A 7,163-nucleotide genomic window follows, 5' to 3' on the forward strand; every position below is an offset into this window, starting at 1 on the left:
TCTCAGATGATCCCAATAGAACTGTTGGGCTTCATAAAGAATACAACTAAAAGTAGGCAAGGTCGTTGAGCTATGTGCAGGAAACCACAACACATCTGATGATCTCGTAAATGGAGCCGATGGGCAATTCAAGCAATGAAAACATTTAATTCACTTACAATTGTTTGGATACAATTTTCAAACCCCAACATCAGAGCACGAACCCGGCAACAAACCCATACCTATACAAGAATTTTATCAACCAACGATGGACTGCAATACTTCCAATTACAAAAGAAATCCAAATAGGAAATAATACAAACCGTGTTGTCACGTGAACATAGTACCCAACCCAAGCAGCCTCAGTAAGAACAATGCATCGTGCACAGAGTTCAATGTTAGAATCACTATGCTTTGATCCCATAGGCAAGCCACAGAGCACGACATGACATACACATCACTTTCAAGAGTATGTGCCAAGGAAAATCTTTACCTCGTAAAACCCTTAAACAGTACTCACTTTCCATGTAGATTCAATTGTTGCTATAGAAATGCAAAGACTTCTTACATCTGTAGCTTGGCAATTCAATGTACAGTGTCTTGAAAATTGGAGTAAAACTCATGTTATCTTACAGACATTGAACACACGTTCATTGTAGTTACATGCAGCCAAATTAAATGATGCAGATTATAATCTCCAAGCGTCTGTCTTGCTCTATCTCACCGGAACTAGAACCGCACATCCAATAGACTACATAAAGAGACAAAAGTTCACAGCAATCATAACATTCCAAGGAATGGGTACGTCGCTCCTATACCAGCATAATCTTTTCTTGTTGTCACATAAAAAGTTCACGGTCCTTAGCCTCGAAATGATTATGGAAAATTTCCAACCAAATCCAAGGCAATCAATGTTTATTATTTCAATATACCGGACCGAGGCATGCCACCTGCACACTTTCTTAGAGCACTTATCACAAGTATTGCTCACAAAACCATCTAATTACCCGACTTTTGTTTTAGGAGATTTCAACATCAACATGCTTGAACGTTCACACAAGCAAATGCAACTTAGTCTAGCAAAACTCATGGAACAACATTATTTGTAGCTAGTGAACAAACACCCAACAACAATCTATGGACCTCAAATTGATCATATCTGGACAAACGCGCCACTTACCAATAGTTACCTTGGAACAACTCAAGCATATTGGACTGGCCATAGCCGTATCAATTTCCGCCGTGCCTACCATCATTTGTAGCACCTTAGAATTCCATGCTTGTGTACCTGAACTTAAAATGAATGCACCGTTTACAACGGAGCATTTCAACGCCAATGTGCTTAAACGTTTCCAAAAGCACAAAAATTAACAAAATTGAAGCAGAAGCACCGATTCCCAACAGTTACATTGAAACAACTCGAACATACTCCAATGTGCCTCCTGTTATATATATAGTGCCTTGCAAATGCATCCTTAACTTCCCAAACTTAAAACAACCGCAACACATTTCCTTAATGTGATTGATGCCCAAAGTACAAGTGACAAAACTAGTGGACTTGACCAAGTAACACCGTTTGCATTTTGCGATATCTCAATTTGTATCTTTGCAACAACAATTCCGGTGAGTGGTTTGTGTGGTTTAATTACTAGTCTTATGCTTGATGATTGTCCTTAATTACTGTACTTCGTCATTCGCTCAATCAACCATTAACAACTACTGTGGTTGGTGGCTAGGGTGCAAGTCATGGAAATAGCACAATGCATAGGAATTAATGCCGTCGGCTAGCTTTGTATTTCTCGATAAAGTACCTAGCAAAGAAAAATTCACAGCTTTTCCAACAAAAGCCAATGCTTACGCGCACTTGTGCTCTCTTGTTTGCTATACCCTCTTTTTATGTATCTTATCTCGACATCCAAACACCCGCCATATCCATCTACATGCTTGGGTGGAGATTTCTATCTGCTACTACTCGTATTGGTGCCCTCCTATGGCCATCCTTCTTGGGCTTATGAGACCCGCCTCCTAATTGCGAGGCTGAAGATTCAAGAATTTTGGTCTTCTGTGGAGAGCTTAGTTTTGGGCCTTGTCCTCTGTGCATGAGCTTGAAGCTCTACACAAGTTGTGAAGCATAGTCGTGCACGTCCGGTTCGAAACTCCAAACATAGCAATGGATGTACGACTTTAAGTCCGTGCTGAAACTTGCTGAGTAATAGCTGAATGGCCATCTCCATGAACCATCTACCGTAATGGCTAATTGTTTCATGGGGACCTTAGAGGGCCTCCCCACGTGAGCAAGTGGCTCTAGGGAAGCCCTACTAGTAGGATTTATTTGCAGCCCCATGGAGCTCGAGAGCTGTCTCAGCCGGGCTCCCGGGCAATCAAATGCCAACCCAGAGACCTTGAAATCTGGGATTCCAGCCCATCATTGGACTGCTGAGAGGAAATATCCTCTCCCATTGGTGGACAAGGGGACCAGATTGCAAGTTCCGAGAGGGGGAGCCCGCTTCAAGGTACAATTTGGCCCCAGTTGCTACACATGGGGCCAAAATTCATGCTGAGGTTGGAATGCTGGACCCAGCAACTCCCTCCATCTCTGGCAGCACACGGGGAGCTGCTCTTCGACCATGTCGAAGTTGGGAAATGTACTATGGTGGTAGAAACCTCTTCTTGATGTCTTTACATGGGGTCTCCCAACGGTAGGCAGGCACCCTCGCTAATGGGTCGGTGTTATCTAGGACCACTTCTGCCACTAGTAGCTACTTTGCCACCTAGATACATGGATGCGACTGCTCCTTGTTCGTCCTCTGTATGTTGGAGGCTGACGCTGTGCTCTCATTGGCCCATGTGTGTTGCTCTATGAAGCGGCACTGAAAGTCATTCGTCGTAAGGTGAATAAAGAACTGGAGAAACAAGATGAATTGCGATTCATAGGACCTGTCCGCAGGGGTGAGACCAAGACTAGACTAGAGAAAGTGAAGAGCGAGGGTGGTAGAGAAGGGGATCGAAAATGAGTGGTAATAGAGAAGGAGATGGGAAACCGGTGCTGCCACTAATTTTGCCTGAAAACCCTCCCAAAAAGCCGCCCACACAAGCCACCAAATTTCTATTTGGAAAAAGTTGAATCGTAACGAAGTCTCTGCAAATCTGTGCCTATACAAATCTCTGCAAATCGTACCTTGTGGATGTCTCCACTCGTTTGATCTGCTCAGCCTGCTCTCATACCAATGTACCATGCGTTTGACTATTGATGCTAACTTTTGAACGTACATCATTGACTCGTTAATGGAAGCATGTTTGTGACTACGTGCGGAAGCATAAGACTCTCTTTTGAGGAGGGAGGCATTTCAATCCAATTCTACGTCGTGGCCTATTTTTTGCATTCTCTTAGTTTCTCTCTTTCACTATTTGTCTTTTACTTGCGGGTGGACGATGGACGCCGTACTTCAATGGTTGCCTCCTGCAAGGATGCTAAGCATGAGTGTACAACCGACTGCTGGCTGGAAGAATGATGGGCTCCCCTTGGACTATAGTAAAGAGTGACTTCATACTCTGGTACTTGTTGTATTGAACTGAAATTGCTGCTGCAGTGCTTCTGAATGGAAATGCTTTACAACAGGAGTTCACCCCTGCACTGTTCCTCTCTGCAAATCCTCTACCTGTCTTCAAGTCAGCTAATCCAAGAGCACCACCAGAATTCCAACTGGCAAGGCATACTCAGGCATCCACTTCTGATCTGACCGATCTGACCCAACTGAAAGGCATTCAGGCATCCATACCATTAGCAAACTAAGCTCAAGGCAGCCTCAAGGCTATCACATGCATACACACTGCCCTTCAACCTTTCCCCAGGCACACTCTTGCCTATGTGTGCCTGCTAGAGCCTGTGGGAACCTGAGAGGACTCCAAACACACAAATGCACTGCATAAATGCTCAAAGCAGGAAATCACAATCAAAAGGAAGACAAATACCAAATACCCGTGATCTGTCGCAGAGGGGCGAGCTTTGTCTCGCACCTATCCCCTGTCCAAGCTCCTAGCAAGGTACACGTACCTTCCAACTTCCAAGGAAGGGAGGAGATAAGAGACAGAAGGTAGAAGGGAGGTGAGGAAAGGGCTGAAGAGAATGAATGGTCAGTAGATCTACCCCAAGGTGCCACCGCAATGTCTAACCTCAAGATCTAGACCAAGGAAACTACCTCGGACTGAGTGCTTGCCTCGGAATGTGTGCAAGTACCTCTGAATAAGCTGAATCTTGCCTCAAACTGCACGCCAAGCTATCCGTACAGCTTTAGGTTCTCCTCGGATCGTGTGCCTAGTGACTGTACAAGCCAACAGCCATATAGACCCGATTGGTTGCCTTGGGAGTTGCGCCTCTAGTCTGTACACTGTATTGACTACCTTGGGAAGCGTGTTGCTCCAAATGTAGCACCCAATTGATTGGTGCAAGTGCAGGAAGGTGTTGGGAGGTGCAAGAATGCAAACAAGAATGCAAGTAGGAATTCAAGCGTGGAAAATCAGTCAGGTGAAGCTTCTGTAAGCCTGCAATGCTCCTGAGAGAGCTTGGGAGGGGGGGGAGGTGCAAGAATGCAAACAAGAATGCAAGTAGGAATTCAAGCCTGGAAAATCAGTCAGGTGAAGCTTCTGTAAGCCTGCAATGCTCCTGAGAGAGCTTGGGAGGGGGGGAGGGATGGTAGGTTGGGGGAAGGGACATGCACACACATGCATGCCAAATGGCACCTCCTTGCCATTTGCTCCTTCATTAACGTCCTAACCACCATACCAAGGACAACGTTGGTTGTCCTTGGGCCCAACTTTTAGACCCCTCTTTAAAGCCTTTGCCTTGCCCCTAGAACCTGTTGGTGCTGCACCTAGACTTTGCCCCTAGGAACTTCTAGGAAGTGTGTACTTCCTCTAGCCAATCCCCACCGCCAAAGCATTACTACACTTAACCATGGTTAATCTCGGGTTAAGCATGGGTTGAGTTACACAGATACTTTACATCACTTTTCACGTCCCAGTGACATACCCTCCTCTTAAAACAGCAAACTACCCAGGTTGCTGCTGAAAAATTACAATGAAAGTAAAGTAAATAGACAGAAATAGCCCATAGCAGAATATACATCATCGGTAAGATACGACCTGCAATGATAATATAGGCTAGGAGAGCTCGAGTGTCCATCCATACATCAATGCATCCTCTTATGTCGAGTGTCGCCAACACCCATCATGGAGACCTCACGACAGAAATACTGTCAGCAATCAGCATCTCGGGTGAGACAATCGCTGTCACCAAGCAATCTCCAGCGACGTGAGCAGTCTGCATCAAGGAAGTGGAGGTGCTACCCTCCTCTCGAGCACCACGCAATGCTCTAGAACTCCGCTCAGTTGAACCTGTGGGAGTATGCACTGCAGTAGGCTCAAGCTGAAATGCTTCCAAGTAGAGCTGCAAAATCTGAGGTGATTCTACCAAATCACCCTCCTCCATCCACTTCGCATCTAGTGCAGGGTAGTTCCTAGACTTCACCAAGTAGCGATGGGAAACTCTACCTTTCACTTTTCTTTCCATATGTGCCAAAATCTGTTCCGGTACCAAGATTTCACTCTTCAGCCTCGGGCTGATCCTCATGAAGTAGGTCAGCAAGCACATCACCCTAGAAAGGCTTCAATAAACTCACATGAAAGCCATTGTGTATGGTCCAAGTGGTAGGTAGCTTCAGCCTGTAAGCTACATCATTAATGCGTTCAAAAACCTGGAAAGGACCATAGTGCCTCATCTTTAGCTTTTTGTACACTTTGGTCTTGCCTTTCATCTTTTGGAGTCGTGCTTTTTGAAAACGCAGCAGCACCCAACCGCCCTCTTTCAAGAGTAGTTCACGGCGATACTTCTCTGCTGCCCGTTTGTGTTTCTCTTGGCATTTCTGGAGGGCTGTTTTAACCTTTTGGTAAGCAACATCCAAGCTCTCCACAAATCTGTCTGCTTCAAAAATCTTCTCTTTTGTATGCAGAGGTACCTTCTGTTCTCCTACCACAATTTCAAAGGGAGCTTTCCTTGTGGATGAGTGTACAGCGTTGTTGCAAGCGTTTCTCCCATTTCAATTGCTGATCCAAAACATAACACTTGAGAAGATCAAGGGCAGTGGAGTTGGCCCCATCAAATTCAGGATGAAAAGAGGATGAGAAATTCAGCGTGGTACCCATATTCTCAAAGATACCTCTCCAAAAAAGACTTGTCATTCACGGATTTCTATCACTGACAATTGATTGAGGCATCCCGTGATGTTTAAACACATGAGACATAAAAAGTCTTGCCATGTGGTCTGCTGTAATTTTCTTCCTTACGGGAATAAAGTGGGCCTGCTTGTTGAATCTGCAAATAATGGTCCATATCCCATCATGTCCCGATAGTTTACGAGGAACATCAAAGATAAAATCCATGGCAATGCTCTGCCTCGGTCGATTGGGAATAGGTAAAGGCTGCAGCAGTCCAGGCGACTTCTGTCTGTCATATTTCACCTTCTGGCATGTGATGCATGTTCTAACATATCCCTCGACATCCTTCCTCAATGGCGGCCAAAAGAAATAGTGCTTCACAGCTTTGACGGTGGCATCAATGCCTCTATGTCCGGCATAGGGTGGGGGTGGAGCATGACTCTCTATCAACACTTTGGGCCTCAACTGTTTCGTGACACACCGTCTACCATGCATCATCAAAAAACCATCTTTGAGAGTATAGTGCTCATGCCTCTGTCCGTCAACCAACTAATCATAAATACGTGAAAAATCAGCATCATTGGCATATTGATCCTTCATGGCATCAAGCTCATCATGATATGCAATGGTCACTGCTGAAACTTGCGGCTTAATAGACACTGCATCTGGGGTTGGCTTTCGTGAGAGTGCATCTGCAACAACATAAACATAGAAAGAAAATTTGCCCACCTCGTGCTTCTCAGATAGCTTTCTCTGAGTGAGAAAGTACCGCAATGATTGATGATCGGTCTGAACATGAAAATCAGCACCCAAAAGATAATGCTTCCAGGTCGAAAGAGCATGTATGACGACCAACATCTCTTTCTCATAGATGCCCAAAATTCATTTCAGCGTCCTAGAGCACTTTACTCTCGTATGCCACAACTCTACCATCCTACATAAGTACCCCTCCTACGCTGTTCCCACATGCA

This window comes from Dipteris shenzhenensis, chromosome 16, assembly GCF_047967505.1.
Source record: "Dipteris shenzhenensis isolate YYH24624 ecotype China chromosome 16, Dip_SZ_1.0, whole genome shotgun sequence".
NCBI lineage: Eukaryota > Viridiplantae > Streptophyta > Polypodiopsida > Gleicheniales > Dipteridaceae > Dipteris > Dipteris shenzhenensis.